This window comes from Eubalaena glacialis, chromosome 5, assembly GCF_028564815.1.
Source record: "Eubalaena glacialis isolate mEubGla1 chromosome 5, mEubGla1.1.hap2.+ XY, whole genome shotgun sequence".
NCBI lineage: Eukaryota > Metazoa > Chordata > Mammalia > Artiodactyla > Balaenidae > Eubalaena > Eubalaena glacialis.
The window spans coordinates 64438218-64450690 of NC_083720.1; the positions used below are offsets into that span (position 1 = coordinate 64438218).

General features: G+C 38.2%; 1 protein-coding gene and 1 pseudogene across 4 annotated transcripts in view; one reads left to right on the forward strand and one right to left on the reverse strand.

Annotated features, from left to right (window-relative positions):
* The window catches only part of C5H4orf19 (chromosome 5 C4orf19 homolog), an 84706-nt gene that overhangs the window by 35575 nt on the left and 36658 nt on the right, over positions 1 to 12473 (forward strand). The window lies entirely within an intron of this gene.
* Positions 448 to 3659, reverse strand: LOC133091781 (large ribosomal subunit protein eL39-like; annotated as a pseudogene).

Sequence of the window (12473 nt, forward strand, 5' to 3'; positions counted from 1 at the left end):
CAGATCAAAAATATTTGCAAAAAATAAGTTCCAGAAAGTTCCAAAAAGCAAAACTTGAATTTGCCACACACCAGCAACTATTTACATAGCATTTACCTTGTATTTACAATTATTTACATAGCATTTATGTTGTATTAGTTATTATAAATAATCTAGAGATAATTTAAAGTATATGGGAGGGTATGTGTAGGTTATATACAAATACACTGCCATTTTATATAAGGGACTTGAATGTCCTCGGATTTTATCAGTAGTATCCATGGGGATCCTGTATCCCCCAGGGATACTGAGGGATGACTGTAGATGATTTCAGCTGGTCCCTCAACATCACTCAATTGCATGTTTTCTTTAGACATTTCTCTATGCCGTCCTCTGTTGCATCCATTTTGAGCCCTCTCTCCTCCAATCAGATCTCAGACCTAGTCACCTTCCTCACGCTTAGCACTACTAAGGTTGATTCTCAACCAGGGTCACTTTTGTCCCGCAGGTAACAATTTCTTTGATGGTCATGTGGCCACGAAGGGTGCTACTAGCATAGTCAAGGCTCCCGAGCATCCTACAGTGCAAAAACAGTCCCCAGAAAGAAAGAATGATCCATCCTAAAATATCCCTAGTGCCAAAGTTTAGAAACCCCACTTTACAGGCAAAATAGAAGACATTAGAACAGGCTTCTTAACATGTTTTATGCTACGGACTGCTTTACCAATCTGTTGAAGCCTATGGACCCCTTTTCAGGATGATATTTTTAAATGCATAAAATAAAATACATAGGACTACAAAGGAAATAGAGTTAACAATTTTTAAAAATTCTGATGTAATGTGCTTTTTTATATTCCATTTTTTAAATTGAAGTGTAGTTGATTTACAATATTTGTTTCAGTTGTACAGCATAATAATTTAGTATTTTTACAGATTATACTCCATTAAAAGTTATTATAAGATAATGGCTATAATTCCCTGTGCTATACAATATATCCTTGTTGCTTATCTATTTTATACACAGTAATTTGTATCTCTTAATCCCATACCCCTATTTTGCCCCTCCCCCCTGCCCTCTCCCCTTTGGTAACTACTAGTTTCTTTTCTATATCTGTGAGTCTGTTTCTGTTTTGCATATATAGTCATTTATGTTATTTTTTAGATTCCACATATAAGTGGTATCATATAGAATTTGCTAACTCTGACATATTCTTCTAGGTGTAATATTTGCTAGGTTCATCCAGATTGCGACAAATGGCAGAATTTCATTCTTTTTTATGGCTGGGTAATATTCCATTGTGTGTATATGTGTGTGTATGTATGTGTGTGTGTGTGTACATCTTCTTTTTCTGTTCATCTGTTGATGGACACTTGGGTTGCTTCCATGTCTTGACTATTGTAAATAATGCTGCTATGAATATTGGGGTGCCACGTATAGAATTAGTGTTTTCTTTTTGCTTTCTGTTTTTTGTTTTTTGGGTTTTTTTGGATACATACCCAGGAGTGGAATTGCTGGAGCATATGATAGTTCTGTTTTTAGTTTTTTGAGGAACCTCTATACTGTTCTCCATAGTGGCTGTACCAAGTTACATTCCCACCAACAGTGTACGAGGGTTCCCTTTTCTCCACATCTTCTCCAACAGTTGTTATTTGTAGATTTTTTGATGATAGCCATTCTGACAGGTGTGAGGTGATATCTCATAGTTGTTTTGACTTGTATTTCTCTAATAATTAGTGATCTTGAGCATCTTTTCATGTGCCTGTTATGTCATCTTTGGAAAAACGTCAGTGTGTGTTTCTTTATAAATGTATTACGGAACAAGATCTAACAAGAGTCTAATACATACCATAGTTATGAGCATAAACAATGTTTTGAGATCTACAACAGCTCTAATATAATATGAAAATATCTGCTTTCTATTAGAGGCGAAGTCACAGGAACTGCCAATGGTGCTGTGGTTTGATGCCTGCATTCAGAATTGAAGAAAATACTAAATTTAAGTTAGAGGTTAGGTAAGAAGGAGATGTGACTTTTACTCATTTAAGTTCACAGATGCCATGAACCCTATTTAGGAGCTCCTTGAGGCTCTGCACACCACAGCTTAAAAAACTCCTGCATTTGAGGAGATTCCCATCACACACACGCACACACACACAAATTTATCTACATGTATATCCATCCTTCCTTCCCTCCTGATACAAGAGTAGATGTCCCTCTCAATCAGAGTTCACTTGCAGGAAACAGAAGTTACATTAGCTATGTCAAGCAAAAGGAAATTTAATACAGGGAATTGAATGCTTACAGTGTCCCTGGAAAGGCTTGAGTAGCAGGCTCAATAACACTAAAAACAAAAACAACAACAAAAAGCCACCACAGAACTAACCCTTCCAGGGAGCTCCCTCCTCTTACACAACCAAACAGAGGGGGAGTTGGAAATGATGGGTGGAACACCACCTTAGCTGGGATTAGCTGGTGAGCTGCTACAAGTGATGGCCCTAGAGTCACACCATGCCTCATGGATCTGCACAGACAGAAAAACAAATGCCCCCCATTCTGCCTCTTGACATCCACAAAGCACCAGGATGCTGGAACACTGCTAACGTGCTAACGGAAAACCCAGCATGTCCCTGTGGGGCTTGCCAGTAGAAAGAGCAGGAGTAGCCAGAGTATAACCTCTCCCTCCCTTTCTTCCTCCTTTCTCATCTTGCATAGGATTGTCTGAATCTAAGTCGATATGGGAACGCTTTTCTCATTTCTAGCTTCTGCGGAACAGGAAGACACATAAAATGAAGACAGTGAGCACAGGTCCGCCTTATTCCCCACCATCACCTATCTGAGGCTGATTAATCCTTCCTTGTTCCCTCCTGCCTGCTAACAGACCTTGCTCAAACCATGATCCTGTCTCGTACCTCTGTCTTCAATTCCTCCCTTTCTTCCAACTGTCTTCTACTATCATATCCAAATAACTTGAAAACTCCCAACTTAAGCAAACTTTCCATTAATCCTACTTTCTTCTTTCTCGCTCTCTCTCACCTTCCATTCACAGCCCATTTCCTTCTAAGGGTTGTTATGCCTAATGTTTCCACTTCCTTACCTCCTACTACTGGTTGACCCATAGCAATCTAGCTTCCAGATTCACCACTGTACCAAAACTGCCTTTGCTAAGGTCACCAGTTACCTTTCTTGGTAACTTCTTGATGCTAAACCTGAGAGGCATTTACAGTCCTTTGCTTACTGGACCCTTGAGTGTCATTTAACACTACTGGTCAATCCTTGCTCCCTGAAACTCTTTACCTGCTTTATTACCACACTCACTTCTATTTATGTATTTGTTTGTTTTTCAAATAAAAGTTTTCGTATATTTATTACTGAACCAACCTACTAGTACAGGAGCATAGAAATATCATTTTCCCAGTAAGACTTGTCCAACTGTCCAGATAATGGTGATTTTTATTCAGCTTGATTTAGAAAGATGCTAATGACTTTGATACAGCATAAATGGTGCCGTGTCATGTGCAATTCCGTATAGACCCAGCTTGGTCCTTCTCCAGTGTCTCCTTTTGGAATCGTATCTGGTTTTACTACCAGTTTTCATCTGGAACCATTGCAGAATGGGACAATTCTGCTTTTGTTTCTTGGCCAGAAATTACCTGATCTTGAAAGTCTCATGAGGAGACATGGCAAGGAATGGAATCAACCCTCTTTATTTTTTTTCCTACCCACTGGCTGCAATTTATGAATCTCCTTTGTAGTTTTTTTCTTCTTCTTTTTTTACATTAAGCAGTGTTCATCAGGATTCAGTCTTTTCTTTAACACTGCATACTTATTGCCTCTATTTTGTTATTCAGTCTCATGGCCCTATTTATTAGCTATATTGTTAATGACTCTGAAATCTTTATATTGAGCCCAAAGCTTTCTTCTAAGTTTCTGGCCAATATATACAACTGCGAATAGAATACCTCCCTTTGAATGTTCATCAACCACCTTAGGTACAGAATACACCAAAGCAAAATCTTCTACCCACCCCCAAACCTGCATCTCCTTATTCCTATCACCCAGAGATAGGATGACCATCCATCCTATTTGCCCAAAACGCTTCTAGTTGAAACCTGTTGTTCTTGCATAATTAGTATAAGTGCTGCCTTTATCCTCAAAAGTGACACAATCAGTGTTGAACTAGAAAGCTTGCATTAAAACTTCATCTGGGTACCACTTCATGTAAATAATGCCTTTTAAAAAGGAGGATAAAAAGAGAATATTTTCTCTCGTGGAAAATTTTTAAAACACAACATATACCTTGCAACATGCTGGAGAAATTTTAAAACAAAGCAAAAAGTAAAAGCAGAAGTCTGAAAATAAAGGAAACAACCAGGAGACATTAAGAAAATGGCAAAATAAGACGAGAGGAGAGAGTCAGTGCATACCATAAATGTAAGTAGTTTAAGCTTCTCTATTAAAAGGCGCAGACTCTTAGGTTGGGTCAGAAAAGAAGTAAAGTCAACTGCTGTTCACCCAGAATAATGTGACAAACAAAATAAACAATAAAAGGAGAGGCCAAGATAAGGCAAACAAATGCAACAGAGAGAAATCAGGGGCTGCATACTAATATCAGAAAAAAATACATTCAAAGAGAAAGAAACATAAAATAATAAATATGATCTTTCAATTTTTGATCTAGGGTATAGTTTCCAACAAAAAATAAAATTATGATTTTGTATGCCAAATAACTCAGCTTCTTCAAATACAAGCAAAAAGTATAGATAAAAAAGAAATTGAAAAAGGCAAATGTGGAGGAAGAATTTAACACAACTCTCCCAGTATTCCACAGTATTCCCTGAATCTGCAGGATAGACATAATTTTTAACATCATGCTTATTAATTATTTCCAAAATGTGCTTTAGAAGAATATTCCCATCCAGCATCATATGATACCTGCTCTCTTTATGTAGCTTATCATTGTAGTCTAAAATAAAATCTATTATGGAAATACTGCCAATAAATATATTTCATGGTTTAAAAAAAAATCTGATCCAATTTAGACAAATCATAAGCTAAACCTACCGCCTACCCCAAGATGACTTTTTTCATTTAAGTATATTCCCTTTGACTATATATGTGGTGATTTGTTGATAATAAATCTTACATTACATTTCATATACATACCCTGCTTTTTTTTCACTTAGTCTCATACCCTACTTTTTTTAAACTTAGTGTTACTTTCTTTTTCCAATTTATGAATATATCATAATTTGTTTAAGGATAATTCTAAGTGGAGCACCCTTTTTAAAAGATCTTTACTCATCGGACTTCCGTGGTGGTGCAGTGGTTGAGAGTCTGCCTGCCAATGCAGGGGACACGGGTTCGAGCCCTGGTCTGGAAAGATCCCACATGCCTTGGAGCAGCTAGGCCTGTGCGCCACAACTACTGAAGCCCACATGCCTAGAGCCCGTGCTCCGCAACAGGAGAAGCCACCACAGTGAAGAGCCCACACACCGCAACGAGAAGTGGCCCCCGCTCACCACAACTAGAGAGAGCCCATGCACAGCAATGAAGACCCAACACAGCCAAAAATAAATAAATAAATAGAAAGATCTTTACTCATACCTCTCTGATTCTCTGATTACATTCTTTGTTTAGGCTCCAAGGACTAGAATTTTTGGAGCAAAAATTACTGATATTTTAAAGACTTTTTAACACTGGCTGTTATCATTAAACAAAAAGTTCAACTTACTTGACAAAAGTGTTATACAGTTATTTGCATTTATTTATTTCTGTAGTTGAATAATTTTTCATGTTCATTGGCTTTAGTATTTATTCATTTCTTAATTGGTTGGCCATGTCCTTTGTTATTTTTTTATTGATGTCTTTAATAAATATCCTGTTGAATTATGAACCCTTTTAAAGTTAAAGATAGTAACCCTTTATCATCTGTGTCATAAATGTTGTTCCATTTGATCTTTGCAGTTTTTCACCTCTTAAGGTGAAAAATATTTACTTTTTATGTAATCTGTTAATCTTTTACTTGTGTTTCTTCCAGACCTTTAGTAACTGAAAAGCCCTTCCTTATTCTTCAATTAGATAAATATTCACTTGTATTTCCCTCCAAATATTTTTATTCTCATTTAATTCAGGATCTAACTTTTCCCTAATAACCTGCTGTCCTACCACCATTTATGAAATGATTATAAAAATCCACAGGATCTTACATGTAGAAAAGCCTAAAGATTACACATTCACACACACAAATTATAACTAATATGGAATTCAGTGAAGTCACAGGATATAGAATCAACTTAAAAAAATCAGTTGCATTTCTATGTGCTAACAACAAACTATCCAAAGAGGAAATTAAGAAAACAATCCCAGTTAAAGTAGCAACAAAAAAATAAAATACTTTATTTTTATAGGAATAAGTTTAACCAAGAAGGTGAAAGACCTGTACACTGAAAACTACAAAACATTGTTGAAAGAAATAAAGAAGACAGAAATAAACAGAAAGACAGCTCATGTTCATGGATTGGAAGACTTAATATTGTTAAAGTGTCCATACTACCCAATATGATCTACAGATTCAATGCAATGTCTGTCAAAATCTCAATGGCATTTTTTTACAGAAAAAGAAAAAACAATCCTAAAATTCATTCAGAACCACAAAAGACCCAGAATAGCCAAAGCAAACTTGAGACAGAAAAAGCTTGAGGTATCACACTTTCTGATTTCAAAATGTATTACAAAGCTACAGTAACTAAAACAGTATGGTACTGGCATAAAAACAGACATATAGACTAATGGAACAGAATAAAAAGTCCAGAAATAAGTTTATAAATATATGGTGTCTTAGTCCATCCAGGCTGCTATAACAGAATACCATAGAATGGGTGGCTTATAAACAACAGTAATTTATTTCTCACAGTTCTGGAGGCTGGGAAATACAAGATCAAGGTGTTGGGATTCTGTATTTGGTGAGATCTCACTTCCTGGTTCATAGAGAGCTGTCTTCTTGCCATAACCTCATGTGGCATAAGGGGCAAGAGAGCTTTCTGTGGTCTCTTTTATAAAGGCACTAATCCCATTCATTAGGGCATACAGACCTATAGTCTACAGCATAAGTTCAACTGATCTTTGACAAGGGTGCCAAGAGTACACAATGAGGAAAAGAAAGTTGGGAAAACTGGATATCCACATGCAAAAGAACGAAATTGGACCCTTATCTTAAACCATACACAAAAATCAACTCATAATGGACTAAAGATGTAAACCTAAGACCTGAAACTATAAAACTCCAAAAAGAAAACATAACAGAAAACCTTCATGACATTGATCTTGACGATGATTTCTGGGCTCTTACACCAAAAGCACAAGAAACAAAAGCAAAAATAGACAAATGGGACTACCTCAAGCTAAAAACCTGCATGGGGGACTTCCCTGGTGGTCCAGTGTTTAAGAATCCGCCTTCCAATGTAGGGGACACGGATTCGATCCCTGGTCGGGGAACTAAGATCCCACATGCTGCAGGTCAACTAAGCCACAGCTACTGAGCCTGCACGCCACAACTAGAGAGAAACCCATGCACCACAACGAAAGATCCCGCATGCTGCAGTGAAGATCCTGCGTGCCACAACTAAGACCCAACACAGCCAAAAATAAAATCAATTAAATTTAAAAATTTTTTTTAAATAATAAATAAAAGCTGCATAGCAAAAGAAATGACAGAGAGAAAGGCAACCTATGAAATGGGAGAAAATATTTGCAAACCATAAATCTGATAAGGAATTCATATTCTTTGGGGGTTTTTTAGGTAAAAATAGCTCACAACTAAACAGTACTACTTCCGTAGGATGACAGTCTTCTTTATTAATTTCTTTAAATGTAAATTACACATACTGTAATATGATACACTAACATTCTGTTTAATATAGTGGTTTAACCTATAAAAGTTTTAGTACAAACAGAAAAATGAATGCGAAAAATAAGATTGCATTCTTAGATGAGAGAATTGTGGGTGACTATAAGGTATGGTTATATAACTTTTGACTATGAGAAGCATATCAATGTATTTTTTTTTTCATTTGAAGTTCAACAAACGATCTCCTTCTCTGTATGCCAGATATTGTTGAGGACCTGGGATAACAAAAAAGGATGAGGGCGTGTCCTTAAACCAGTCCTTGGACTCCTTGACTTGGCACTAGTACAGAGTTTGTCCATCCCCTCCAGAGTGCCAAATACATCTGGCAACCAAAGGAAAGCTTCAGCGTCAGATACTAAATGTTAGTGCAAATGAATGTAACCTGAGATTTTGCCAAACAAGCTTACTATGGTCAGTGAGCAGTACGTTCCTTGACTTTTTGAGATTGACTTGACCAAATCTGTCATGGGAAAGTCTCTCCTCTTAGAGCTTCCATTATCCTGAAGACCAGGTTACATAAATAAAGACCAGGTTAAAGAGAGAGAGAGAGAGCCCATGCAAGTGCACACCAACCATGAATCCAAGACCCCTATAAATCAGTTATGTTCTTTGCATCTATTTTTAGAGAAGATATATCAAGGCACTGTTTTCAGTGTTCTACGTGTGTTAACACGTATACTTCTAAAAGCTACATGGAATATATATTTATGGATGAAGAATTCAGGGCATAGAGAGATTAAGTGATTTACCAGTCACCAAGCTAGGAAGAAATCACCTTCACAATCCTCGTATTTCTCTTTAATTCAAAGTTCCATACCCGGCCCTCCCCATATTAGTGTTGGTTTTGTTGAAGGACTCGCCATGTTCTTCCTTGGCACATGCTAGAGAGGATGCGAGTGACTTGGCTATGCTACCAAGATTAACATTGACTTGAGCACTAATCTCCACCAGAGTATGTAGCACTTTGCTTTTTCTTCCCACCCCCCAAGTTCTCAAGCCAAGTTTAATTCCCTGAGATGGACAAATATTAACTTTGAGGTCCTCATCACAGTGCGTGCGTCACAGGCCAGAGTCTAACCAGCAGGGAACTTTAGTCTCTTCCTGTGTCTCCTCTCACATGGGCAGAGGAAGACAGAAATGCAGCCTCAGGTGTTTTTCTACAAATCGGTAGATGCTTGAGCCGCCTTGTTCTCCTTCACTTGGTAGTATCGGATTGTGTCTTTGCAGATATGTGGATAATACATATTAATTTTTAATGATCAAATAATCAAGGGAGTTCCACTATTGATTATCAGATCTCTGTATGTTTGTGTTCACAAGTCCAGAAATGTACAAAGAGATACAAAAAACATACACGTGTAGAGGTCAAGGGACCGTAGCAGTTATGTAGTCCAAGCCTCTCAATTTATTAAAAAGGAAAGTAAACACCCCAAATATTATTTACCAAAATCGTATAGATGTTATTTTGAAAAAGCAGTCACATGTTAGCTCTCTATATACTATTACATTTTAAATTATTTTTTAAATTTTTCATCAAAGTTATATATAGCAGGTTACAATTTTTAAAACCTGCTAGTTCTATGAGGTTTCATACGAGAAAGAACAGGTCCCAGACCCCTGCTCCTCATTTCCCTCCCCAGAAAGACCACTTTCAACTCTGCCTCCATATGCCTAATGGCAAGTAAGTATTGCCACCTCCTGCTTTTTCAGTTTGAGGCACCGCACATTAACTTTCACCTTCAAACATGAGGACTTAGCTCTTTATTCTCCTGGTCTATACCATGAGCAATTGCCATCCTCACAGTATAGTTATATCTCAGTTTTGATTAGAAAAGTATTCAAAATTTACATTATTATGACTATATGTGCTATTCAGAAATGGGGCATATACTAAACTATTTTTTTCTTATCAGCACAACTTATCCCTGGAGTTAATAATTTTCTTTTTACTTGCTTATTTATTTTTGTCTGTTTGGTGTGTGTGTGTGTGTGTTTTATGTACTTAACATTCATTCAGTACTGAAATATTTGCCAGTTGTCTAGATATTCTCTGAAGGTGTTTCATGATTCTATCAGTTTCATATCAGGTGTTATGTCAGTTGTGTCAGTTTCATGCGTCTGAAGAAGTCTATCTCAGAAACTGCTGACCTGCTCATCTGGACTGGTTGCTCCCTCTGCCTGTATCTGAGGTCTTCTGCATTACCATCCACAGAGTCCCTTTACTTCTCTCCTGTGTCAGAGCTATTTCCTAGACCTCACATCTTTTTTTTTTTCTTCCTTGTTTTATTCCTTCATTTTCATGGACCACATCCTACAGTAGCTCCCTAAGAAAAAGCATATGGAGGTTTAAAGTTATGTAAGAACTTGCCTGTCTAAAATGTCTGTATCCTATCAATACCTCACTTGACTGATAGCATGATTGCATAGAGAGTTCTCTGTTGGAAATTATTTTCAAGCAAATTTTTTTTCTTCAGAATTTTGAAGATATTGCTCCATTGTTTCCTTATTCACAGTATGGCTGTTGAAAAGTATTCTAATACCAACCACCATTCCAATTCCCAGTCCTTTATACATATATAAAACTGTATTTTCTTCTCTGAAAGTTGGTTGAATATATTGAGAAATTTCACAATGATATTCCTCAGTGCCAGTTGTTTTTTTCTTTAATCCACTGCACTGGACACTCAGTGAGCCTTTTAAATCTAGAAAATCTACCCTTCAGTTTTGGGGAATTTTCTCGAATTATTTTGTTGATGTTTCTTCTTCTGTGGGTGTTTTGTTTTACTTTCTAGATCTCCTGGAATTCCTGGATTATTTATCTGCTTTTCTTATTCTTCCTCTCCTGTTACCTATTTCTTTGTCTTTTCACTCCAATTTTTTAATTTTAACTTAGATTCCTTCAATTGAAGTTTTTATTTACGCCGTCATGTTTTTCATTCCTAAGAGGTCTTTTTTTGTTCTCTGAATGCTCTTTTTTTAACAGCATCATTTTCTTGCTTCATGAGACAACGTATTTCTCTTATCTCTATGAGTTTTTTAATAATAATTTTTGAAATTTTCTTTTTAGTCCACAGTTCCTGATCTCTCCGCATTGTTTTTTTGGTTTTCTTCAGCTATTTGATAATCATTAGTGTTCTCAGATATAAGAGTAAGGAACTAAAAACTGAAGTTCCGAACAAGAATGTGAGGGTGGGGGGAAGGTTGCACTTATCGATGATGACTTTTGTTGTAATGAGCTGGCTGAGCCAGTTGTTAGGGAACTTCTAATGTCAGTGTCTTTAGGGCTTTCCTCACGTGTTGGCCAGATCCTGTAAGAAAATACCTGCAAACTCTTGCCCAGCGGGTAAGGGCCTGGCTGCCAGTGTTTGTTTAGGAGATTGAGGGTGAGAAGTAGACTGGAGGAATCCTGGGATGCTTCGTGCCTATTTACTCCATCCTCCTATCTTTATATGGTCCCCACCCTGAATATTGCCTGGACATCCCCTGTTTCAGAGACCCGAGGCACCTAGTGCTGCTAGAAGACAGGTGGATGAGTGGCCACGAACTCAGTGGCCCTGAGGAAGCTGACCCAGAAGCTGGAAGCGGGACAGTGGGCCCCACCAGTTTTCAGGGCAGGGTCCTGCAAAGGCTCCAGGGCCAGCAGCAGCAGGCGCCTCAGGCTGAGAGGAGGCTGAGGCCAGAATGGCAGGAGTGGCTGAACTTGGTTTAACAAGCAGCTGGTACCCTACCTCCTTTTGCTACTGGAAGCATCTGGGTGGCAGCATCCCCTCCACCTCAGCAGAAGCCTGGAAATTTATCCTGCGGTGAGGGCAAAAGAGAGGGCCGTGAATTTGAGAGGTGTGCCTTTCTGGCTTGGGGTCTTTCCTAAGGGTACAGTCAGGTGTCTGGCTGTGGCTTCAGTCACTGAGGCTTGACTGGCACTGGAGGATGTACTTCCAAGGTGGGTCAGGTGGGTTCCTCCCCACGGGGCCTCTCCACTGCGCCAGTGTCCTCACAGCAGGGCAGCTGGCTTCCCTCAGAGTGAACCACTTGAGAGACCGTCACAGAAGCAATTATGCCTTTTCTAACCTAACGTTGACAGTCACACATCATCATTTCTGCCATGATTTATTGAACATGCAGCCTTGATTCAGTGTGGGAAGAGGACTGCAATAGGATGTGATACCAGGAGGTGAGGATCATGGGGTACCAGCTGGGAAGCTGGCTACCACACCTAAAACCATTGTGTGATGACTTCTCATCTTTTACTGCTTAGTGAAGAGAGGAGTATTTTTAATGAAATGAAATTAAATAGATACCCTCTTCTGAAGTGTATCTAAGGCAAATGACTGAGGTGATATTGAGAGAGGCCAAAGCAGTAATCCCCCATGGAGAGCCCAAGAAGAGTGAATGAGCACAGTGGGTTCCAGAAGAGGGTGAGGAAGGACCCTGGGTACTAGAAAAGGAAGGAAAGGAAGGGAAAGGCCAAAGGACTTCAGCCTCTCTGATGATTCAAGGCATCCAGATTTAAGTTGGAGTAATTATAGGCACCACATTTACAATTCCGAAATTTGTTCAGTCCAAAGAAACTAAAACAGGAGAATAGAG